Source organism: Symsagittifera roscoffensis, chromosome 1 (genome assembly GCF_963678635.1).
Source record: "Symsagittifera roscoffensis chromosome 1, txSymRosc1.1, whole genome shotgun sequence".
Taxonomy (NCBI): Eukaryota; Metazoa; Xenacoelomorpha; order Acoela; family Convolutidae; genus Symsagittifera; species Symsagittifera roscoffensis.
Window position 1 is genome coordinate 39,376,250 of NC_087062.1, and position 23,188 is coordinate 39,399,437.

Genomic DNA, 23,188 nt, shown 5'->3' on the forward strand with positions numbered 1-23,188 from the left:
CATGTAGGGGGTACAATCGAAAAGACTCGATTTTTGCGGGTAAATAACAATTTTCGATGTTATTTGGGCATTATAAGATTCGGCCATGAGAATAGGACCCTCTTAATCTAAGGAAAGATGAGGGTGTTCAACGTGCCGAAGTGCCACAGTGGCGAAGCGGAAAAAGTGTTGAACAGTGCCGAGAAAATTCGGATCCCCCGAGATTGTTAAGTATAGATCCGAGGGCTGAACTGAAGATTTAACTTGCAATCTTAGTTTTGCCAATGCTGGTTGGTCCTTTTCACGCTCCCTTGTAGCAAAGAAAATTGCGCTAGTACAATCAGCGAATTATTCGCAAAAACTGTTTAAAATATTCAATTCATTTTATGGCGCTTGTCACTTTGTCGACGGTTGATATTATTGAAGTTTCTGAAAACAATTCAGAATATCCGTTGATATTCAATCTGACACCAAACAAATGTTTTTCTGAAGGGAGAGAAAGTTACAAGTTGTCATGGTTGAAAAAGTAAAGTCAACTTATTTGGTTTCTTCAACATTCCGTCACTAGGACGGTCAGTGCACAAGTGCCATTCGGTCAGAATGTAACAATTATTGGAGACAGTTCGTACTTGTTTGCAAGACGTCTGTTGTATTTTTCAGAACATGCAAATCGAGTAATCAGGCTACCAATGAGTCAACTTTTGCCTATCTGCAGCGTGTTGGTCCTTTTTTTGTCCTAGCTTTCTTATTTTTTATCATTGTCTGTTGTTATGCTAACCGATTGAGCAACCGAATAAAATTGTCTTTTTGGCTCTTTTCCAGTTCCCCCCTTTCAAATTCAATTTTGAAAAGTCGTTTTAACGTTGAAATGCATTGAAATTTGGCGTGGTGAACAAATCGACTATTCTGAACATATTTGTTCTTTATACTTTACAGCGTAACATCACGCATTTAGCCGTAATAACACGTAAAACAAATATAAAACTCGGTATTTTGAAAGGGGGGGACTGGAAAAGAGCGGTCTTTTTTTGCTCCATTGATGTGTTGTTGCTTCAAAAATAACATAGAAGGCAAGCCAATATTATAAATCAGATAGATTTATAATGTATTCTTTTCGAGCAACGTTGAAAGCAAGCGACTCAAAGTGTACGCAGAATATCAGCTGTATATAGTGTCTATGTTAACCATGGACAAGGTCATTTATTTCTTTCATTCCTTCCAAGATGTGACAATTTATTCACTTCAGCCGCTTTAGGCCAAAAACGACCTTATGATCGATAGTTCGACTCAAGCATATATTTCCCGTGCTAGCTTCGGCAGCACATATACTAAAATTGGAACGATACAGAGAAGATTAGCATGGCCCCTGCGCAAGGATGACACGCAAAATCTTGAAGCGTTCCATATTTTTCACGATCTTCAAATCCTGCCGTGGAGTTGAAGTTTTTGCCGCTTAAGTTGTCCGTGCAAAGATCGGTATCGGAAAAACATGGAACTCATAGATTTATAGATTATGGCAATAATTGTCGTCAGTGCCTCTCAAAAATTAATTCAAAAAAGCAATTAACTGCAACTAGATGAATTTTGAACTCAATTGGAAGACCGTAATTCAATTATAATTTATACCCAAACAGTTTTAGGTACAAGCAAGTTAACGGAAATGAGGCAGGGTAATTACATTAGAGAAAAAGTTTTGAAACGACCCATTTTTCTGTTTTTCTGCTCTTTGATCCGTTCTGCTGTATTTTACTTATTGCTCCGTAGGGTTGTGCAGTTACCATTGTCCCAGGATGACCGAAACTTCTTATCATACAATTTTCATATATGAGAAACTTCTTGTCATACAATTCCATACGTACAGAAAATTGTATGAAATCTCTATGATAAACATTTTTCCATATATGAAAATTGTATGATAAGTGTTTTTCCATAAAAGTTCAATTATAAAAATTCGCACGTGGGGGGGAAAAGGAAAAAGAGCCAATTACTTGAAAAAGTTTTTTGTGTCGCCATCAAAAAAAAGCCAGTATGGGAATATATGGGAATTGTATGACAAGCATTTTTTTCAAAAAATGAAAACCTCGGTTTTTTATTACCAGACTGTTTTATTAGAATCAAAGGCTCTTTTCCAGTTCCCCCCCTTTTCAAAATAACGAGTTTTATATTTGTTTTACGTGTTATTACGGCTAAATGCGGATGTTACGCTGTAAAGTATATGAAGAACAAATCTGTTCAGAATTGTCGATTTGTTCACCACGCCAAATTTCATTGCATTGTGACAACGTTAAATAGACTTTTCAAAAATGAATTATAAAGGGGGGGAACTGGAAAAGAGCCCAATCAAACAGCCACAGAAATAAGTTTACATCTTTTTTCAACCATTTTTAGAAATTGTATGAAAATTGTATGACAAGCATTTTTCCACACACTTGATGTATGGAATTGTATGATAAGCATTTTCGGTGTATGGAGGTCAACCGGGGGTCTTAGGTCCTTGGCCCACAAGTTTTTTCGCCCATGCGGTTCTTCGCAGGGGTTGGTAACAGTCAATTGGTAGACAAAAAGTCAATTACTTGAAAAGATTGTCAATTAATTGAATTGTTTGCTCAAGCTTTGTCAATTATCAATTAATTGCAATTAATTGGGTCTCATTCATAGCTTAAGCAACGTCAGTTTTCGACCAAAATTGATTGTTAACATTCAGGAACAGCTGCATTTTAAGGTTCATCGGCAAAATACTCCGTCGTAATATCCTACATCTTGATAAACACTGTCAGCTGATTTCTTTGTACACTTTTTTTTTACGAAGTCAATAATAGCTTTACATTTCAAAGACAAAATCATATGGCTCTTTTCCAGTTTCCCCCCCCCCCTTTCAAAATACCGAGTTTTATGTTTGTTTTACGTGTTATTACGGCTAAATGCGTGATGTTACGCTGGAAAGTATGAAGAACAAATCTGTTCAGAATTGTCGATTTGTTCACCAGGCCAAATTTCATTGCATTATGGCAACGCTAAATAAGCTTTTCAAAATTGAATTTGAAAGGTGGGGGGAAACTGGAAAAGAGCCAATCATATAAATTTCAAAGTTTGCAAACCTTCAATTAATTGCAATTAATTGGCGGATTTTGTCAATAGTCAAAAATTGGAAAAACAAAGAAGTCAATTAATTGCATCCAATTAATTGCAATTAATTGGTCACCAATTGACTTTTACCAAGCCTTGGTTCTTCGCGCATGAGAATAGCCCCCGCGGGACCTGTCTATCATAGTTGCTTTTTCGAGGGACCACTCTATCATAGTAGTACCTAGTAGTACCCCGCCGAAAGTTAACGTTGTTATGATTTATAATAACAGATTGTCATGTTTATTTTTTGTTGGTAATTCACCTTGTAAACAGCTAGTAGAAAATAAGTTAAAATAGTTGTAAATTGAAAAATTTCCCAGTCCGGGAGTCGAACCCGGGCCTTGTGGGTGAAAGCCACAAATCCTAACCGCTAGACCAACTGGGATATAACCTCGACCTCAGTGGTTGAGATAAGTAACAAACGTTTATTTATTGCTTAACAATCTCAAGTTATTTATTAGCTATAACTGTGTAAAAAGACAGCGGCAACCACCAACCCCTACCATCTAATCATTTAAGATTTTCCGATCATGAAGGAACTCATATAAAGCTTACCAATTGGTTTTCGATCCTATTTACGGCATAGTTCCAATAGGTGACAATTCTAGTTATACAAACTTACAGCACAATAGTAGTGTACTGCTTATTATAATGAATGCTATTCAAAAGAACGCTTAGCACAATCGCTGTTTTTGCTTTCTCCTAGTTCTTCAAGGCTATCAAACTCACTAATACTCGTGTGAATGATTTGAACTTGCATTTGTTTTTGAATAAACGCGCTATAAAATCTGTGTTTTAGTATCTAGTGTTATTGAAAATTATTATTAACAATGCCTGATCTGATGTTGGAACTAGTCCTTCATCACATATTCCAGTCTAGGCTAGTTAAGTCTAGCAATGTTTGAAGCATTGGCGATCTTGGAACCAAGTCGTCAATCGAAAATTTCTGAAGAACCTGATCGATTTGATTTCATCGGAGTCTAGAAAAATTTTGTAATCAAAAACAGTTCTATAAAACAAGTTTTAGGCTAGAATTTAAAAAATGTCAGGAATGATCCTGATTCTGAACTAAACCTAAATTGGATCTTAACTCCCTTTGGGATCTAAATAGGGGGGCGTTAGACAGTGCCGAAGTTAGAGAGTGCCGAAAAAGGCGGGAAATATTGGAACGCAATTTAAGAGGCTAGCTTTTGGCGGGAAAATTAATAATGACACTTGAAACTTGTTCAGACTCAATTTTGGCGCCAAAATCGATGAGCAAACAAAACTTTCTTTTCTTTTGTTTTCGGCACCCTCGCTTGGGTGATAGAATGCTACTAAGTTCTTTAATTCCTGAAACACAGACCCTTAGACACAACTAGCACTCGTATCGGATTCAAGTGAGCGGAGCGAAGCGGAGCGAACGTATGGTCCTTGCCAAATATTAGCGGGCCATGCCTCGCTGAAAACACTAATTACACCCACCTCGGCACTCAATTTTCATTTTCGGCACTCTTTAACAAATTTTCATTTTCGGCACTCTTTAACAAATTTTTGTTTTCGGCACTCTCTTACTTCGGCACTGTCTTACCCAACCCTAAATAGTCACCCTCCCTTTGGTATCTACTAAAGAATTGCCACCCATTTAATGAAATGGGTCTCATGCACTAAACGGCCCAAATTCAAATTTTCTACATAAGTTAGCTGGAAATACTTATAATAATCGAATTTGATTGGGTAATTTTAGCCAATCAAATTCAAGTTAGACGGTCAGGAATTCCAGCAGATAAAAATATTAGCCGAAATTTCCGAAAATATGGAACTTTGTAAAATAATCAAATTAATTTTGAGTTACTTGTGAAACCTTGCCCAGACAAGGAAAACTTAATAAATTGGCTTGACAAAAAAATTCAAGTTCATAATTCGGCTAATAATTTTATCTGCTTGAAACGGCAGAATTTTAATTATTTCATTTGAAATGGCAGAAAATGTCGATGGAACTTGATTGGCTAATTAGCCAATCAAGTTCAACCACAATAATTTCAGTTCAAGAGATGTAGAAATAATGATTTTGGGTCGTTTAGTGCATAAGACCCAAATAAATTAACACTCGTCTATGTGCCTGCATGTACGCCTACGACTCCTCTCTTTTTACCGTACCCCACTTTCTATCTGAGATTTTGAAGGATAAAATTAACATTCCCCCCAATAGAAATAAATCAAGTTAAGATCAAGATAAGAAATTAAATTTGTACTGCATATAAAATGCTTTATTCTGATTGGCTGAGGTTTCTCAAATAAGGACCATGTTAACTTCCTCCCCCCTATCAGCTTCGGGAAGAAGACGTTTACTTGGTCGGTCCATTTTAGGATCAACGAATAAAACGGCTGGGGTTCCGCAAAATATATGGCCATATAATGGGGTTTCCGCCCTACATTATGCCATAATCGCCCTTCTTTCCCTCCATTATTTCCATAATCGCTCAGGAAAAATAAATAATAGCCATTATGGGGTTTTATTATTTCCATAAGTTTGAATGAAAAATCAAAACAAATTATTAAATTTTACAAAATTTTTGAAACGAGTTTAGCATCCCAAAGCTCTTTATTGACTTTTAAGAAAAGAGTAGCCTCAAGGTGATGTGGAGTCATGCTTTATCGAACAATGCTTTATCGGAAGCCCTGTAAAACAGTTTGTAGGAAACTCCGCTGCTGAAGCGGTTACGCCCTAACTTCTTTCCACAAATTTTGGCCATCGGAAGAACATAAATTTTGATTGTTTGATAGTTTTTCAAACTGGTCGGCTTTTCTCGAAAACTAAACCCCCTAATATGAGATTTTGGGTTCAATGAAGAGAGCGGGTTTTGGGATTTTCCTATCAATTGGAATAAAAAGGTTGAGCGATGCTACCCTGCACTTGTGACATCGCACAAAACTAGCATTGCAAGCTATCCGACATAGAATGAAACAATAAGTAAAAAAAAATGTTTGTCCAGCGGCAAGCAAGCTGACAAAAATAGGTAAACGCCTTTTGAGCCTAAAGAAAATGCTGACCTAAAAACTTAGAATTATGAAATTCTGATATTGTACAAAACTTACGCCCCTCCAGAAACACAAAAAAGTTTAAAAAAAAAACAAATCATTTTTCGAAACGATGCAAAATTATGTCACCAAGTCGAAACAAGACAAACCAAAACAAAAGAAAACTTTTGAGCGAAAAAAAACAAACAATAAAAATCATAACGTCAGGTTTTAGTAGATTTCTTATATTTTAGATAATCAAAGAACTTTTAGTTACAATGAAACTACTGACAGCACAAGAAAAGTCCACGGTATGGCAATCAAACCGACAAAACAAACAGACGACAATCGGCCGAAATTTTTTTTGAAATGTGTTTTTTCCTGTTTGACAAAAAAACAAGGTCCTAGCCGGATTCAAACTTAAGAATTTTTAACATCGGATCAAATTATATGAAAAAGCTCAATCTAATGTTTCGACAAAAATTGCAAGTGGTGAAACTAAAGCGTTCCAAGAATTTAAAACTAAAATCCAATTTACCGGAAACCAACCATCGATTTCTGAAATAAAGGATAGTACTATTTTCCAATATACATTCTTGTTGATGGACCCTAAAAATTTTCCAAAGGTGCCCTCGGCGCCAATATATACTAACTTTGAGGGGGCAGTGCGCCGAAAAAACGCGATTTTTTGGTCAAAATTTTCTAAAAATTGCCCAAAAAGCTTCTTGGCCTGCTTTTTTTTCAAAATTTAGCATGCGGCTCAGAAAACTTGGACAAAACTGGAACCAAGCAGTGCTTGGGGAGTGCTCGAAAAATCAATTTGGTCGACCTAAAAAAAGGTCGACAAAATTGTCGAATTTTTTTTTGTAAATGTGCCCCTCCCCCCTCGAGAAAATCCTAGATCCGCCCCTGAGTGTACTTTAAAATGTGAATAAATTATTTTGAAATGGTATTGAAATTATTTGGCTAATTGAAGCACTTAATATTGAAGCAAAATAGTTTCCTATCAAGATGTTGAAATTTTGATTTTTGGGAGGAATTAGTAAAAAGACCCAAAAACTTTGTTCAACAGTGCGAAAAGGCTAAGCCAAAGGCTGCTAACTCGGATATCTCCTGTGTATGGTCATCGGGGGGCGATAACTGGCTCTAGTTATAAAGTGCGTCCTTTCAATTGCTAGCAAGCTCGCAACACGCCGTTTTTGTCATTTTTGCAGCAAATTAAAATGTTGTTGAACAGCAAATGAAGTAAAAATGCTTCGTTTTGACCAGTCCCATATTAATATCTTGCATTTCTTAGTGATATCAATCCCAATTTTGTTATAAGAATTTTAATTTTCATTTTTCATCATGTAGGGGGTACAACCGAAAAGACCCGATTTTTGCGGGTAAATAACAATTTTCGATGTTATTTGGGCATTATAAGATTCGGCCATGAGAATAGGATCCTCTTAATCTAAGGAAATATGAGGGTGTTCAACGTGCCAAAGTGCCACAGTGGCGAAGCGGAAAAAGTATTGAAGAGTGCCGAGAAAATTCGGATACCCCGAGATTGTTAAGGGTACTACTATGATAGAGTGGTCCCTCGAAAAAGCAACTATGATAGACAGGTCCCGCATGCATATTGCATGTTATAATTTGGATAGCTAGTTTGCTTATAAATTATTCATTTCAAAAATCTGGCGAAATATGTTAAGTCAGAAACCTTTCAGATTGAAAATTTTAATCACTATTTTTTATATATTGAAGTTTGCTCGCTTTACTTCATTTTACGGTTTAACAACCATATGATTGGGTTGACTTACTTGTCATCAAAACCCACTATTGGTTTTTTTTAGATTTTCAACTTTGAAATGGATAGGGGGAAATTTTATAAGATAACAAAACATGAAATTCATGAAATCATACTGCGACATTTTTCTGAAGGACCATTTCAGGATCAACGAATAAAACAGCTGGGGTTCCGCAAAATATATGGCCATATAATGGGGTTTCGGCCCTACATTATGCCATAATCGTCCTTCTTTCCCTCCATTATTTCCATAATTGCTCAAGAAAAATAAATAATGGCAATTATGGGGTTTTATTCGTTCCATAAGTTTGAATGAAAAATCAAAACAAATATTCAATTTTACAAAATTTTTGGAACGAGTTTAGCATCCCAAAGCTCTTTATTGACTTTTAAGAAAAGAGTAGCCTCAGGATGATGTGGAGTCATGCTTTATCGAACAATGCTTTATCGGAAGCCCTGTAAAACCGTTTGTAGGAAACTCCAAAGCGGTTACGCCCTAATATGTTTCCACAAATTTTGGCCATCGGAAGAACATAAATTTTGATTGTTTGACAGTTTTTCAAACTGGTCGAGTTTTCTCAAAAACTAAACCCCCTAATATGAGATTTTGGGTTCAATAAAGAGAGCGGGTTTTGGGATTTTCCTATCAATTGGAATAAAAACAAGACAAACCAAAACAGAAGAAAACTTTTGAGCGAAAAAAAAACAAACATTGAAAATCTCAACGTCAGGTTTTAGTAGATTTTTTATATTTTAGAGAATCAAATTAATTTTTAATTACAAGGAAACTGATGACAGCACAAGAAAAGTCCACGGTATGGCAATCAAACGCACAAAACAAACAGACGACAATCGGCCGAAAATTTTTTTATGAAATGTGTTATTTCCAGTTTGACAAAAAAACATGGTCCTAGCCGGATTCAAACTTAAGAATTTTTAACATCGGATCAAATTATATGAAAAATCTTAATCTAATGTTTCGACAAAAATTGCAAGTGGTGAAACTAAAGCGTTCCAAGAATTTAAAACTAAAATCCAATTTACCGGAAACCAACCATCGATTTCTGAAAAAAAGGATACCACTATTTTCCAATATACATTCTTGTTGATGGACCCTAAAAATTTTCCAAAGGCGCCCTAGGCGCCAATATATACTAATTTTGAGGGGGCAGTGCGCCAAAAAAACGCAATTTTTTGGTCAAAATTTTCCAAAAAGTGCCCAAGAACGCTTCTTGGCCTGCTTTTTCTCCCAAAATTTTGCCTGCGGCGCAGAAAATTTGGCTAAAACTGGGACCAAGCAGTGCTTTGGGAGTGCTCGAAAGATCAATTCAAATAACATAGAAGGCAAGCCAATATTATAAATCAGATAGATTTATAATGTATTCTTTTCGAGCAACGTTGAAAGCAAGAGACTCAAAGTGTACGCAGAATATCAGCTATATATAGTGTCTATGTTAACCATGGACAAGGTCATTTATTTCTTTAATTCCTTCCAAGATGTGACAATTTATTCACTTCAGCCGCTTTAGGCCAAAAAAGACCTTATGATCAATATTTCGACTCAAGCATAACTTTCTAGTGCTAGCTTCGGCAGCACATATACTAAAATTGGAACGATACAGAGAAGAATAGCATGGCCCCTGCGCAAGGATGACACGCAAAATCGTGAAGCGTTCCATATTTTTCACGATCTTCAAATCCTGCCGTGGAGTTGAAGTTTTTGCCGCTTAAGTTGTCCGTGCAAAGATCGGTATCGGAAAAACATGGAACTCATAGATTTATAGATTATGGCAATAATTGTCGTCAGTGCCTCTCAAAAATTAATTCAGAAAAGCAATTAAGTGCAACTAGATGAATTGTAAACTCAATTAGAAGACCTTAATTCAATTATAATTTATACCCAAACAGTTTTAGGTACAAGCAAGTTAACGGAAATGAGGCAGGGTAATTACATTAGAGAAAAAGTTTTGAAACGACACATTTTTCTGTTTTTCTGCTCTTTGATCCATTCTGCTGTATTTTACTTATTGCTCCGTAGGGTTGTGCAGTTTGTCTTAGGTCCTTGACCCACAATTTTTTTCGCCCATGCGGTTCTTCGCGCATGAGAATAGCGCCCGCGATACCTGTCTATCATAGTTGCTTTTTCGATGGACCACTCTATCATAGTAGTACCGCCGAAAGTTAACATTGTTATGATTCATAATAACAGATTGTCAGGTTTATTTTGTTGGTAATTAGCCTTGTAAACAGCTAGTAGAAAATAAGTTAAAATAGTTGTAAATTGAAAAGTTTCCCAGTCCGGGAGTCGAACCCGGGCCTTGTGGGTGAAAGCCACAAATCCTAACCGCTAGACCAACTGGGATATACATGTCGAGCTCAATGGTTGAGATTAGTAATAAACGTTTATTTATTGCTTAACAATCTCAAGTTATTTGTTAGCTATAACTGTGTAAAAAGACAGCGGCAACCACCAACCCCAACCATCTAATCATTTGAGATTTTTCGATCATAAAGGAACTCACATAAATCTTACCCATTCGTTTTCGATCCTATTTACGGCATAGTTCCAATAGGTGACAAATCTAGTTATACAAACTTACAGCACAATATTAGTGTACTGCTTATTATAATGAATGCTATTCAAAAGAACGCTTAGCACAATCGCTGTTTTTGCTTTCTCCTAGTTCTTCAAGGCTATCAAACTAACTGATACTCGTGTGAATGATTTGAACCTGCATTTGTTTTTGAATGAACGCGCTCTAAAATCTGTGTTTTAGTTTCTAGTGTTATTGAAAGTTATTATTAAAAATGCCTGATTGAACGTACGAACTAGTCGTTCATCACATATTCCAGTCTAGGCTAGTTAAGTCTAGCAATGTTTGAAGCATTGGCGATCTTGGAACCAAGTCGTCAATCGAAAATTTCTGAAGAACCTGATCGATTTAATTTCATCGTAGTCCAGAGAAATTTTGTTATCAAAAACAGTTCAATAAAACATAGTTTTAGGCTAAAATTAAAAAAATGTTAGCAATGACCCTGATTCTGAACTAAACCGAAATTGGATCTTAACTCCCTTTGGGACCTAAATAGTCACCCTCCCTTTGGTATCTACTAAAGAATTGCCACCCATTTAAAGAAATGGGTCTCATGCACTAAACGGCCCAAATTCAAATTTTCTACGTAGTAAGCTGGAAATTATGCGATCGAATTTGATTGGGTAATTTTAGCCAATCAAATTCAAGTTAGACGGTCAGGCATTCTGATCAACCTTTCCAGCAGATAAAAATATTAGCCGAAATTTCCGAAAAGATGGAACTTTGTAAAATAATCAAATTAATTTTGAGTTACTTGTGAAACCCTGCCCAGACAAGGAAAACTTAATAAATTGGCTTGACAAAAAAATTCAAATTTATAATTCGGCTAATAATTTTATCTGCTTGAAACGGCAGAATATTAATTATTTCATTTGAAATGGCAGAAAATGTCGATGGAACTTGATTGGCTAATTAGCCAATCAAGTTCAACCACAATAATTTCAGTTCAAGAGATGTAGAAATAATGATTTTTGGTCGTTTAGTGCATAAGACCCAAATAAATTAACACTCGTCTATGTGCCTGCTTGTACGCCTACGACTCCTCTCTTTTTACCGTACCCCACTTTCTATCTGAGATTTTGAAGGATAAAATTAACATTCCCCCCAATAGAAATAAATCAAGTTAAGATCAAGATAAGAAATTAAATTTGTACTGCATATAAAATGCTTTATTCTGATTGGCTGAGGTTTCTCAAATCAGGACCATGTTAACTTCCTCCCCCCTATCAGCTTCGGGAAGAAGATGTTTACTTGGTCGGTCCATTTTAGGATCAACGAATAAAACGGCTGGGGTTCCGCAAAATATATGGCCATATAATGGGGTTTCCGCCCTACATTATGCCATAATCGCCCTTCTTTCCCTCCATTATTTCCATAATCGCTCAGGAAAAATAAATAATAGCCATTATGGGGTTTTATTATTTCCATAAGTTTGAATGAAAAATCAAAACAAATTATTAAATTTTACAAAATTTTTGAAACGAGTTTAGCATCCCAAAGCTCTTTATTGACTTTTAAGAAAAGAGTAGCCTCAAGGTGATGTGGAGTCATGCTTTATCGAACAATGCTTTATCGGAAGCCCTGTAAAACAGTTTGTAGGAAACTCCGCTGCTCAAGTTATTTGTTAGCTATAACTGTGTAAAAAGACAGCGGCAACCACCAACCCCAACCATCTAATCATTTGAGATTTTTCGATCATAAAGGAACTCACATAAATCTTACCCATTCGTTTTCGATCCTATTTACGGCATAGTTCCAATAGGTGACAAATCTAGTTATACAAACTTACAGCACAATATTAGTGTACTGCTTATTATAATGAATGCTATTCAAAAGAACGCTTAGCACAATCGCTGTTTTTGCTTTCTCCTAGTTCTTCAAGGCTATCAAACTAACTGATACTCGTGTGAATGATTTGAACCTGCATTTGTTTTTGAATGAACGCGCTCTAAAATCTGTGTTTTAGTTTCTAGTGTTATTGAAAGTTATTATTAAAAATGCCTGATTGAACGTACGAACTAGTCCTTCATCACATATTCCAGTCTAGGCTAGTTAAGTCTAGCAATGTTTGAAGCATTGGCGATCTTGGAACCAAGTCGTCAATCGAAAATTTCTGAAGAACCTGATCGATTTAATTTCATCGTAGTCCAGAGAAATTTTGTTATCAAAAACAGTTCAATAAAACATAGTTTTAGGCTAAAATTAAAAAAATGTTAGCAATGACCCTGATTCTGAACTAAACCGAAATTGGATCTTAACTCCCTTTGGGACCTAAATAGTCACCCTCCCTTTGGTATCTACTAAAGAATTGCCACCCATTTAAAGAAATGGGTCTCATGCACTAAACGGCCCAAATTCAAATTTTCTACGTAGTAAGCTGGAAATTATGCGATCGAATTTGATTGGGTAATTTTAGCCAATCAAATTCAAGTTAGACGGTCAGGCATTCTGATCAACCTTTCCAGCAGATAAAAATATTAGCCGAAATTTCCGAAAAGATGGAACTTTGTAAAATAATCAAATTAATTTTGAGTTACTTGTGAAACCCTGCCCAGACAAGGAAAACTTAATAAATTGGCTTGACAAAAAAATTCAAATTTATAATTCGGCTAATAATTTTATCTGCTTGAAACGGCAGAATATTAATTATTTCATTTGAAATGGCAGAAAATGTCGATGGAACTTGATTGGCTAATTAGCCAATCAAGTTCAACCACAATAATTTCAGTTCAAGAGATGTAGAAATAATGATTTTTGGTCGTTTAGTGCATAAGACCCAAATAAATTAACACTCGTCTATGTGCCTGCTTGTACGCCTACGACTCCTCTCTTTTTACCGTACCCCACTTTCTATCTGAGATTTTGAAGGATAAAATTAACATTCCCCCCAATAGAAATAAATCAAGTTAAGATCAAGATAAGAAATTAAATTTGTACTGCATATAAAATGCTTTATTCTGATTGGCTGAGGTTTCTCAAATCAGGACCATGTTAACTTCCTCCCCCCTATCAGCTTCGGGAAGAAGATGTTTACTTGGTCGGTCCATTTTAGGATCAACGAATAAAACGGCTGGGGTTCCGCAAAATATATGGCCATATAATGGGGTTTCCGCCCTACATTATGCCATAATCGCCCTTCTTTCCCTCCATTATTTCCATAATCGCTCAGGAAAAATAAATAATAGCCATTATGGGGTTTTATTATTTCCATAAGTTTGAATGAAAAATCAAAAAAAATTATTAAATTTTACAAAATTTTTGAAACGAGTTTAGCATCCCAAAGCTCTTTATTGACTTTTAAGAAAAGAGTAGCCTCAAGGTGATGTGGAGTCATGCTTTATCGAACAATGCTTTATCGGAAGCCCTGTAAAACAGTTTGTAGGAAACTCCGCTGCTGAAGCGGTTACGCCCTAACTTCTTTCCACAAATTTTGGCCATCGGAAGAACATAAATTTTGATTGTTTGATAGTTTTTCAAACTGGTCGGCTTTTCTCGAAAACTAAACCCCCTAATATGAGATTTTGGGTTCAATGAAGAGAGCGGGTTTTGGGATTTTCCTATCAATTGGAATAAAAAGGTTGAGCGATGCTACCCTGCACTTGTGACATCGCACAAAACTAGCATTGCAAGCTATCCGACATAGAATGAAACAATAAGTTAAAAAAATGTTTGTCCAGCGGCAAGCAAGCTGACAAAAAAAGGTAAATGCCTTTTGAGCCTAAAAAAATGCTGACCTAAAAACTTAGAATTATGAAATTCTGATATTGTAAAAAAGTAAGCCCCTCGAGAAACACAAAAATAAAAAAAAAACAAATTCTTTTTTCGAAACGATGCAAAATTATGTCACCAAATCGAAACAAGACAAACCAAAACAAAAGAAAACTTTTGAGCAAAAAAAAAACAAACAATAAAAATCATAACGTCAGGTTTCAGTAGATTTCTTATATTTTAGATAATCAAAGAACTTTTAGTTACAATGAAACTACTGACAGCACAAGAAAAGTCCACGGTATGGCAATCAAACCGACAAAACAAACAGACGACAATCGGCCGAAATTTTTTTTGAAATGTGTTTTTTCCAGTTTGACAAAAAAACAAGGTCCTAGCCGGATTCAAACTTAAGAATTTTTAACATCGGATCAAATTATATGAAAAAGCTCAATCTAATGTTTCGACAAAAATTGCAAGTGGTGAAACCAAAGCGTTCCAAGAATTTAAAACTAAAATCCAATTTACCGGAAACCAACCATCGATTTCTGAAATAAAGGACAGTACTATTTTCCAATATACATTCTTGTTGATGGACCCTTAAAACTTTCCAAATATATACTAAATTTTAGGGGGCAGTGCGCCGCAAAAACGCGATTTTTTGGTCAAAATTTTCTAAAAATTGCCCAAAACGCTTCTTGGCCTGCTTTTTTTTCAAAATTTAGCATGCGGCGCAGAAAACTTGGACAAAACTGAAACCAAGCAGTGCTTGGGGAGTGCTTGAAAAATCAATTTGGTCGACCTAAAAAAAAGGTCGACAAAATTTTCGATTTTTTTTTTGTAAATGTGCCCCTCCCTCCTCGAGAAAATCCTAGATCCGCCCCTGAGTGTACTTCAAAATGTGAATAAATTTTTTTGAAATGGTATTGAAATTATTTGGCTAATTGAAGCACTTAATATTGAAGCAAAATAGTTTCCTATCCAGACGTTGAAATTTTGATTTTTGGGAGGAATTAGTAAAAAGACCCAAAAACTTTCTTCAACAGTGCGAAAAGGCTAAGCCAAAGACTGCTAACTCGGATATCTCCTGTGTATGGTCATTGGGGGGCGATAACTGGCTCTAGTTATAAAGTGCGTCCTTTCAATTGCTAGCAAGCTCGCAACACGCCGTTTTTGTCATTTTTGCAGCAAATTAAAATGTTGTTGAACAGCAAATGAAGTAATAATGCTTCGTTTTGACCAGTCCCATTTTACTATCTTGCATTTGTTAGTGATATCAATCCCAATTTTGTTATAAAATTTTTAATTTTCTTTTTTCATCATGTAGGGGGTACAACCGAAAAGACTTTGAAATGGATAGGGGGAGGTTTTATAAGATATAAAAACATGAAATTTTTGAAATCATACTGCGACATTTTTCTGAAGGACCATTTCAGGATCAACGAATAAAACAGCTGGGGTTCCGCAAAATATATGGCCATATAATGGGGTTTCCGCCCTACCTTATGCCATAATCGTCCTTCTTTCCCTCCATTATTTCCATAATTGCTCAAGAAAAATAAATAATGGCAATTATGCTGACAGCACAAGAAAGTTACAAGGAAACTGCTGACAGCACAAGAAAAGTCCACGGTATGGCAATCGAACGGACAAAACAAACAGACGACAATCGGCCGAAAATTTTTTATGAAATGTGTTATTTCCAGTTTGACAAAAAACATGGTCCTAGCCGGATTCAAACTTAAGAATTTTTAACATCGGATCAAATTATATGAAAAATCTTAATCTAATGTTTCGAAAAAAATTGCAAGTGGTGAAACTAAAGCGTTCTAAGAATTTTAAACTAAAATCCAATTTACCGGAAACCAACCATCGATTTCTGAAAAAAAGGATATTACTATTTTCCAATATACATTCTTGTTGATGGACCCTAAAAATTTTCCAAAGGCGCCCTCGGCGCCAATATATACTAATTTTGAGGGGGCAGTGCGCCAAAAAAACGCAATTTTTTGGTCAAAATTTTCTAAAAATTGCCCAAAACGCTTCTTGGACTGCTTTTTTTCAAAATTTAGCATGCGGCGCAGAAAATTTGGCTAAAACTGGGACCAAGCAGTGCTTTGGGAGTGCTCGAAAGATCAATTCAAATAACATAGAAGGCAAGCCAATATTATAAATCAGATAGATTTATAATGTATTCTTTTCGAGCAACGTTGAAAGCAAGAGACTCAAAGTGTACGCAGAATATCAGCTATATATAGTGTCTATGTTAACCATGGACAAGGTCATTTATTTCTTTAATTCCTTCCAAGATGTGACAATTTATTCACTTCAGCCGCTTTAGGCCCAAAACGACCTTATGATCAATAGTTCGACTCAAGCATATCTTTCTCGTGCTAGCTTCGGCAGCACATATACTAAAATTGGAACGATACAGAGAAGATTAGCATGGCCCCTGCGCAAGGATGACACGCAAAATCGTGAAGCGTTCCATATTTTTCATGATCTTCAAATCCTGCCGCGGAGTTGAAGTTTTTGCCGCTTAAGTTGTCCGTGCCAAGATCGGTATCGGAAAAACATGGAACTCATAGATTTATAGATTATGGCAATAATTGTCGTCAGTGCCTCTCAAAAATTAATTCAAAAAAGCAATTAACTGCAACTAGATGAATTGTGAACTCAATAAGAAGACCTTAATTCAATTATAATTTATACCCAAACAGTTTTAGGTACAAGCAAGTTAACGGAAATGAGGCAGGGTAATTACATTAGAGAAAACGTTTTGAAACGACACATTTTTCTGTTTTTCTGCTCTTTGATCCATTCTGCTGTATTTTACTTATTGCTCCGTAGGGTTGTGCAGTTTGTCTTAGGTCCTTGACCCACAATTTTTTTCGCCCATGCGGTTCTTCGCGCATGAGAATAGCGCCCGCGATACCTGTCTATCATAGTTGCTTTTTCGATGGACCACTCTATCATAGTAGTACCGCCGAAAGTTAACATTGTTATGATTCATAATAACAGATTGTCATGTTTATTTTGTTGGTAATTTGCCTTGTAAACAGTTAGTAGAAAATAAGTTAAAATAGTTGTAAATTGAAAAGTTTCCCAGTCCGGGAGTCGAACCCGGGCCTTGTGGGTGAAAGCCACAAATCCTATCCGCTAGACCAACTGGGATATACATGTCGAGCTCAATGGTTGAGATTAGTAACAGACGTTTATTTATTGCTTAACTATCTCAAGTTATTTGTTAGCTATGACTGTGTAAAAAGACAGCGGCAACCACCAACCCCAACCATCTAATCATTTAAAATGTTTCGATCATAAAGGAACTCACATAAATCTTACCAATTCGTTTTTGATCCTATTTACGGCATAGTTCCAATAGGTGACAAATCTAGTTATACAAACTTACAGCACATTATTAGTGTACTGCTTATTATAATGAATGCTATTCAAAAGAACGCTTAGCACAATCGCTGTTTTTGCTTTCTCCTAGTTCTTCAAGGCTATCAAACTAACTGATACTCGTGTGAATGATTTGAACCTGCATTTGTTTTTGAATGAACGCGCTCTAAAATCTGTGTTTTAGTTTCTAGTGTTATTGAAAGTTATTTATATAAATGCCTGATCGAACGTACGAACTAGTCCTTCATCACATATTCCAGTCTAGGCTAGTTAAGTCTAGCAATGTTTGAAGCACTGGCGATCTTGGAACCAAGTCGTCAATCGAAAATTTCTGAAGAACCTGATCGATTTGATTTCATCGTAGTCCAGAGAAATTTTGTTATCAAAAACAGTTCAATAAAACATAGTTTTAGGCTAAAATTTAAAAAATGTCAGGAATGACCCTGATTCTGAACTAAAACTAAATTGGATCTTAACTCCCTTTGGGACCTAAATAGTCACCCTCCCTTTGGTATCTACTAAAAAATTGCCACCCATTTAATGAAATGGGTCTCATGCACTAAACGGCCCAAATTCAAATTTTCTACGTAGTAAGCTGGAAATTATGCGATCGAATTTGATTGGGTAATTTTAGCCAATCAAATTCAAGTTAGACGGTCAGGCATTCTGATCAACCTTTCCAGCAGATAAAAATATTAGCCGAAATTTCCGAAAAGATGTAACTTTGTAAAATAATCAAATTAATTTTGAGTTACTTGTGAAACCCTGCCCAGACAAGGAAAACTTAATAAATTAGCTTGACAAAAAAATTCAAATTTATAATTCGGCTAATAATTTTATCTGCTTGAAACGGCAGAATATTAATTATTTCATTTGAAATGGCAGAAAATGTCGATGGAACTTGATTGGCTAATGAGCCAATCAAGTTCAACCACAATAATTTCAGTTCAAGAAATAATGATTTTGGGTCGTTTAGTGCATAAGACCCAAATAAATTAACACTCGTCTATGTGCCTGCATGTACGCCTACGACTCCTCTCTTTTTACCGTACCCCACTTTCTATCTGAGATTTTGAAGGATCAAATTAACATTCCCCCCAATAGAAATAAATCAAGTTAAGATCAAGTTAAGAAATTAAATTTGTACTGCATATAAAATGCTTTATTCGGATTGGCTGAGGTTTCTCAAATCAGGACTATGTTAACATCCTCCCCCCTATCAGCTTTGGGAAGAAGATGTTTACTTGGTCGGTCCATTTTAGGATCAACGAATAAAACGGCTGGGGTTCCGCAAAATATATGGCCATATAATGGGGTTTCCGCCCTACATTATGCCATAATCGCCCTTCTCTCCCTCCATTATTTCCATAATCGCTCAGGAAAAATAAATAATGGCCATTATGGGGTTTTATTCGTTCCATAAGTTTGAATGAAAAAATCAAAACAAATTATTCAGTTTTACAAATTTTTTGAAACGAGTTTAGCATCCCATAGCTCTTTATTGACTTTTAAGAAAAGAGTAGCCTCAAGGTGATGTGAAGTCATGCTTTATCGAACAATGCTTTATCGAAGCCCTGTAAAACAGTTTGTAGGAAACTCCGCTGCTAAAGCGGTTACGCCCTAATGTGTTTCCACAAATTTTGGCCATCGGAAGAACATAAATTTTGATTGTTTGATAGTTTTTCTAACTGGTCGGCTTTTCTCGAAAACTAAACCCCCTAATATGAGATTTTGGGTTCAACGAAGAGAGCGGGTTTTCGGATTCTCCTATCATTTGGAATAAAAAGGTTGAGCGATGCTACCCTGCACTTGTGACATTGCACAAAACTAGCATTGCAAGCTATCCGACATAGAATGAAACAATAAGTAAAAAAAAAATGTTTGTCCAGCGGCAAGCAAGCCGACAAAAATAGGTAAACGCCTTTTGAGCCTAAAGAAAATGCTGACCTAGAAACTTAGAATTATGAAATTCTGATATTGTAATAACTTACGCCCCTCCAGAATCACAAAAAAGTAAAAAAAAAACAAATCATTTTTCGAAACGATGCAAAATTATGTCACCAAGTCGAAACAAGACAAACCAAAACAAAAGAAAACTTTTGAGCGAAAAAAAACAAACAAAAAAAAATCATAACGTCAGGTTTTAGTAGATTTCTTATATTTTAGATAATCAAAGAACTTTTAGTTACAATGAAACTGCTGACAGCACAAGAAAAGTCCACGGTATGGCAATCAAACCGACAAAACAAACAGACGACAATCGGCCGAAATTTTTTTTTGAAATGTGTTTTTTCCAGTTTGACAAAAAACAAGGTCCTAGCCGGATTCAAACTCAAGAATTTTTAGCATCGGATCAAATTATATGAAATAGCTCAATTTAATGCTTCGACAAAAATTGCAAGTGGTGAAACTAAAGCGTTCCAAGAATTTAAAACTAAAATCCAATTTACCGGAAAGCAACCATCGATTTCTGAAATAAAGGATAGTACTATTTTCCAAAAAACATTCTTGTTGATGGACCCTAAAAACTTTCCAAAGGCGCCCTCGGCGCCAATATATACTAACTTTGGGGGGGCAGTGCGCCGAAAAAACGCGATTTTTTGGTCAAAATTTTCTAAAAATTGCCCAAAACGCTTCTTGGCCTGCTTTTTTTTTCAAAATTTAGCATGCGGCGCAGAAAACTTGGACAAAACTGGAACCAAGCAGTGCTTGGGGAGTGCTCGAAAAATCAATTTGGTCGACCTAAAAAAAAGGTCGACAAAATTTTCGAATTTTTTTGTAAATGTGCCCCTCCCCCCTCGAGAAAATCCTAGATCCGCCCCTGAGTGTACTTTAAAATGTGAATAAATTATTTTGAAATGGTATTGAAATTATTTGGCTAATTGAAGCACTTAATATTGAAGCAAAATAGTTTCCTATCAAGATGTTGGAGTTTTGATTTTTGGGAGGAATTAGAAAAAAGACCCAAAAACTTTGTTCAACAGTGCGAGAAGGCTAAGCCAAAGACTGCTAACTCGGATATCTCCTGTGTATGGTCATCGGGGGGCGATAACTGGCTCTAATTATAAAGTGCGTCCTTTCAATTGCTAGCAAGCTCGCAACACGCCGTTTTTGTCATTTTTGCAGCAAATTAAAATGTTGTTGAACAGCAAATGAAGTAAAAATGCTTCGTTTTGACCAGTCCCATATTAATATCTTGCATTTCTTAGTGATATCAATTCCAATTTTGTTATAAGATTTTTAATTTTCATTTTTCATCATGTAGGGGGTACAACCGAAAAGACTCGATTTTTGCGGGTAAATAACAATTTTCGATGTTATTTGGGCAGTATAAGTTTCGGCCATGAGAATAGGACCCTCTTAATCTAAGGAAATATGAGGGTGTTCAACGTGCCAAAGCGCCACAGTGGCGAAGCGGAAAAAGTATTGAACAGTGCTGAGAAAATTCGGATACTCCGAGATTGTTAAGGGTACTACTATGATAGAGTGGTCCCTCGAAAAAGCAACTATGATAGACAGGTCCCGCATGCATATTGCATGTTATAATTTTGATAGCTAGTTTGCTTATTCATTAGTAAATTATTCATTTCAAAAATCTGGCGAAATATGTTAAGTCAGAAACCTTTCAGATTGAAAATTTTAATCACTATTGTTTATATATTGAAATTTGCTCGCTTTACTTCATTTTACGGTTTAACAACCATATGATTGGGTTGACTTACTTGTCATCAAAACACACTATTGGGTTTTTTTTAGATTTTCAACATTGAAATGGATAGGGGGAGGTTTTATAAGATAACAAAACATGAAATTTATGAAATCATACTGCGACATCTTTCTGAAGGACCATTTCAGGATCAACGAATAAAACAGCTGGGGTTCCGCAAAATATATGGCCATATAATGGGGTTTCCGCCCTACATTATGCCATAATCGTCCTTCTTTCCCTCCATTATTTCCATAATTGCTCAAGAAAAATAAATAATGGCAATTATGGGGTTTTATTCGTTCCATAAGTTTGAATGAAAAATCAAAACAAATTATTCAATTTTACAAAATTTTTGGAACGAGTTTAGCATCCCAAAGCTCTTTATTGACTTTTAAGAAAAGAGTAGCCTCAGGATGATGTGGAGTCATGCTTTATCGCACAATGCTTTATCGGAAGCCCTGTAAAACAGTTTGTAGGAAACTCCGCTGCTGAAGCGGTTACGCCCTAATATGTTTCCACAAATTTTGGCCATCGGAAGAACATAAATTTTGATTGTTTGACAGTTTTTCAAACTGGTCGATTTTTCTCAAAAAATAAACCCCCTAATATGAGATTTTGGGTTCAATAAAGAGAGCGGGTTTTGGGATTTTCCTATCAATTGGAATAAAAACAAGACAAACCAAAACAGAAGAAAACTTTTGAGCGAAAAAAAACAAACAATGAAAATCACAACGTCAGGTTTTAGTAGATTTTTTATATTTTAGAGAATCAAAGAAACTTTTAGTTACAAGGAAACTGCTGACAGCACAAGAAAAGTCCACGGTATGGCAATCAAACGGACAAAACAAACAGACGACAATCGGCCGAAAATTTTTTATGAAATGTGTTATTTCCAGTTTGACAAAAAAACATGGTCCTAGCCGGATTCAAACTTAAGAATTTTTAACATCGGATCAGGTTTTATGAAAAACCTTAATCTAATGTTTCAAAAAAAATTGCAAGTGGTGAAACTAAAGCGTTCCAAGAATTTAAATCTAAAATCCAATTTACCGGAAACCAACCATCGATTTCTGAAAAAAAGGATATTACTATTTTCCAATATACATTCTTGTTGATGGACCCTAAAAATTTTCCAAAGGCGCCCTCGGCGCCAATATATACTAATTTTGAGGGGGCAGTGCGCCGAAAAAACGCGATTTTTTGGTCAAAATTTTCCAAAAAGTGCCCAAGAACGCTTCTTGGCCTGCTTTTTCTCCCAAAATTTTGCCTGCGGCGCAGAAAATTTGGCCAAAACTGGGACCAAGCAGTGCTTGGGGAGTGCTCAAAAAATCAATTTGGTCGACCTAAAAAAAAGGTCGACAAAATTTTCAATTTTTTTTGTAAATGTGCCCCTCCCCCCTCGAGAAAATCCTAGATCCGCCACTGAGTGTACTTTAAAATGTGAATAAATAATTTTGAAATGGTAATGAAATCATTTGGCTAATTGAAGCACTTAATATTGAAGCAAAATAGCTTCCTATCAAGATGTTGAAATTTTGATTTTTGGGAGGAATTAGTAAAAAGACCCAAAAACTTTGTTCAACAGTGCGAAAAGGCTAAGCCAAAGACTGCTAACCCGGATATCTCCTGTGTATGGTCATCGGGGGGCGATAACTGGCTCTAGTTATAAAGTGCGTCCTTTCAATTGCTAGCAAGCTCGCAACACGCCTTTTTTGTCATTTTTGCAGCAAATTAAAATGTTGTTGAACAGCAAATGAAGTAAAATGCTTCGTTTTGACCAGTCCCATATTAATATCTTGCATTTCTTAGTGATATCAATCCCAATTTTGTTATAAGATTTTTAATTTTCATTTTTCATCATGTAGGGGGTACAACCAA

General features: G+C 35.8%; 6 non-coding genes across 6 annotated transcripts; 3 read left to right on the top strand and 3 right to left on the bottom strand.

Moving 5' to 3' along the window:
* Positions 1-1,283: 1,283 nt before the first annotated feature.
* Positions 1,284-1,390, top strand: LOC134857349 (U6 spliceosomal RNA). The gene has a single exon (XR_010164906.1). It is a non-coding gene; the product is annotated as a U6 spliceosomal RNA (small nuclear RNA).
* Positions 1,391-3,418: 2,028 nt separating this feature from the next.
* On the bottom strand, positions 3,419-3,490 carry Trnae-uuc (transfer RNA glutamic acid (anticodon UUC)). Its single transcript has one exon. It is a non-coding gene; the product is annotated as a tRNA-Glu (tRNA).
* Positions 3,491-9,472: 5,982 nt separating this feature from the next.
* Positions 9,473-9,579, top strand: LOC134857350 (U6 spliceosomal RNA). The gene has a single exon (XR_010164907.1). It is a non-coding gene; the product is annotated as a U6 spliceosomal RNA (small nuclear RNA).
* Positions 9,580-10,184: 605 nt separating this feature from the next.
* Trnae-uuc (transfer RNA glutamic acid (anticodon UUC)) lies at positions 10,185-10,256 on the bottom strand. The gene has a single exon. It is a non-coding gene; the product is annotated as a tRNA-Glu (tRNA).
* Positions 10,257-16,586: 6,330 nt separating this feature from the next.
* LOC134857348 (U6 spliceosomal RNA) lies at positions 16,587-16,693 on the top strand. The gene has a single exon (XR_010164905.1). It is a non-coding gene; the product is annotated as a U6 spliceosomal RNA (small nuclear RNA).
* Positions 16,694-17,298: 605 nt separating this feature from the next.
* On the bottom strand, positions 17,299-17,370 carry Trnae-uuc (transfer RNA glutamic acid (anticodon UUC)). Its single transcript has one exon. It is a non-coding gene; the product is annotated as a tRNA-Glu (tRNA).
* Between the last annotated feature and the right edge of the window lie 5,818 nt (positions 17,371-23,188).